Raw genomic sequence first — 2,972 nt, forward strand, 5'->3', positions numbered from 1 at the left:
CAGGTACCGGGAGGGGATGAGCAGGTTAGAGCTGGAGCGGGGAAGAGCGGAAGAGATGTAACACAGTTATGCGGTGTGCATACCACACACACACACTGGTACCGGGAGGGGATGAGCAGGTTAGAGCTGGAATGGGGAAGAGTGGAAGATGTAACAGTTATGCGGGGTGCATACGACACACACACACACCCCCACGTGCCGGAGGGGACGGGCAGGTTAGAGCTGGAACAGGGGAAGAGTGGAAGAGGTCACACAGTTATGCGGTGTGCATAGGACGGACACACACATCCAGGTACCGGGAAGGGATGGGCAGGTTCGCGCTGGCACAGGGGAAGATGTCACACAGTTATGCGGTGTGTATCTCTCTCTCACACACACACACACACACACACACACACAGGTACCGGAAGGGGTGGGCAGGTTCGCGCTGGCACAGGGGAAGATGTCACACAGTTATGAGGTGTGTATCTCTCTCTCTCTCTCTCTCTCACACACACACACACACTCCCACCCAGGTACCGGAAGGGGTGGGCAGGGTCGCGCTGGCACAGGGGGGAGTGGCTGTCACACAGATTTAGCGAACGGGGACGCGCCCCCCCGACAGCAGCGGCCCGGCCCAAGCAGAGCTTCCCCCCTGACAGACCCCGGCCAGGCTGGGGGGGCGCCGGCCAATCCCGCTGCGGGCCGGGGCCGAAGGAAACGGCCGGGAGGCTACTGACACCGCACCGCACCGCACCGCGCCCCTGCCCTGCCAGAGGGCCCCGGAGACCCGAGCCCGCCCCCCGCCTGTCAGTGACTCACCCCCAGGCCCGCCGCGGGGCTCCTCGCGCCTCAGGCGCGGCGCTGGGATCCCGGCCTTTTAACGCCGTCCCCGGCACCGCCCCGCGCCCCGCCGCGCGCATGCGTGGCCCGGCCCCGACCCCACCGCCGCCTGCCCGGGCGCTGCCCCCACGTGACTGGGACGAGCCCGTGCTGCGGCCCCTGCGCCCGTCACGAGAGTCAGCGCGTGCGCGCGGGGAGCGCCCGGCCCCGCCCCTTCGGGCAGGAACGGAAAGCGAAAGGGCTCCGTGCTCGTAGCCTGCCAGGCCGGGTCAGGGGCCGCTCGAGCGCCGCAGCCTCGGCTCCGCCCGGCCGTCCCCACTTCCCTTCTGCCTGGCGCCCGGGAGCCCCTCACCGCGCAGGGTCCTGGCTCGCCAGGCACGTTCGGCTGCTGGTGCAGGAGCTGAGAGACCCCTCGGGGCTCAGGGTCCCCGCCCCCCCGGACACCTTGCGAGAGAAACGTCCTGTCCCGGGCACTGATAACACCGCAGCTGCGAGTTGGGGACACGGGAGCTGGAGTCCACTGAACTCCTCTGTCCGGGTCAGGAAACATCTGTCCGTGGGGAACCGTTTTCAATCCCTCCTGCACTGGGCTGGAGTCACACCCGATTTACAGGGGGACGGCTCATTAGCAACACCCTGCGGCTGCTCTCCCGGGTTCAGTGTATTAAACATAGTTCTGACCTTTCTGGAGCTCACACAAGCAGGTTCTTCCACCCGGGAAACAGGCGAAATCTCCTGCCCCTTCCTTGCTCCGGGTTTTCTTCAGACAAACCCTGCCAGTGTCGCACCCTGTTCTTAAAAGCACAGCTCCCACTAACCAATGTGCAAACACTAGAAGTAAAACCGGTATCAGCCCTTCTGCCTTTCCAACATCTTTTTTTAAAGTGTAGACACTCAAACTGGACATAGCTCTGCTCTTACCAACGCTGGGTGCCTCCCAATCCTATTCAGCAATCTCATGCGGATACAGAAGGCTGCTCAGCCACTACAAAACATAAGGAGCTCATGTTCAATTGATTAACCTTAATGCCCCTAACAGGGCCGTAGCAACAAAGAACGTGGCCCCCTCCGAACATATGTCCGGGCGGGGCCCCTTACAATGCAGAAACTGGAATGCGGTATTTATTTTGCCACTTTTAGGGGCCCCCTTCCTTGCGGGGCCCCCTCCGGTCGGAGGGTACGTACGGAGGGCGCTCCCTACGCCTCTGGCCCCTAACCTCCTTTGCAGAGTCCCTGCTTTCCAGGAGCCAGCCAGTCCCCCGCTCTATTCCATCCTACACTCTTTGTTCCTTGCATTTGACTATATTAAAACACTTGTTCAAATCAATTATACAGATTGCTTTGTATAACTGACCTGTCCTTACCTTTATTTCCCACTTCATCAATTTGAGTGTCATTTGGAAACGTGAGCAATGATTTTATATTTTTTCCCACTCATTAATAAAGATATTGAATAGTATTACTTACAATAAAAATCATGAAAGTTGGCAACACTATTTTAAGTATACTTGAAATATATTGACAATATATTATGATAGTTCCTCCTTTGTAAAAAAAAAAGACAGGTTTAACCTTCCAGTAAAAAACAGCTCTGCTACTTTTAAAACGTTTGTCTTGACCTTAGGGACAAGCTTTTAATGTTTTGATGTGGTGAACATTGTGTCATCAGGATTATTATTGCAATGCATCATCATGACATGAGTTATTCTATAACTTCAGCAGGTTCCAAGCAGGAAGTATAAAAGATGTTTATTTTAAAGGGACTTCTCGCTTCCTGCAAGACCTTGCTGCAGAATGCAGAACAGATTAGACTATTATGAGATGAGACTAGACTATTATGGATTTTTGGGGAGGATAGTGTACACATAGGGTTTAAAAGTATTGTGCATTTTCATTGTTAAAAATAATAACTTTAAGCAATATGGTAAATAGAAAAACGAAACAGGAAGTTCCCCTTGTTAAACATACCTGGTTGATACGGGCAGGGGGCTAGGGGTGGAAGCAAAGAAAGCTTGATAAAGGATAGCACACTGATATACGATGTTAATATATAAACTTATAATTGTATGCCTTTTGCATTTATTTTCTAGCAATCTAAACTGAATATTTCTAACATGCCTCTCACCAAAGGATCATTTTGGAGTCCTTTC

General features: G+C 54.2%; 1 protein-coding gene across 1 annotated transcript in view; it reads right to left on the reverse strand.

The window, feature by feature from the left end:
* TDRD7 (tudor domain containing 7) overlaps window positions 1–903 on the reverse strand; it is a 128,753-nt gene extending 127,850 nt beyond the window's left edge. The window contains exon 1 of the mRNA XM_024203146.2: window positions 802–903. The gene's annotated coding sequence lies outside the window, so the exon portion shown is untranslated. The remainder of the gene's footprint in view (window positions 1–801) is intronic.
* Window positions 904–2,972: the final 2,069 nt, after the last annotated feature.

Source organism: Terrapene carolina, unplaced genomic scaffold (assembly GCF_002925995.2).
Source record: "Terrapene carolina triunguis isolate 2854851 unplaced genomic scaffold, T_m_triunguis-2.0 Scaffold94, whole genome shotgun sequence".
Classification (NCBI taxonomy): domain Eukaryota; kingdom Metazoa; phylum Chordata; order Testudines; family Emydidae; genus Terrapene; species Terrapene triunguis.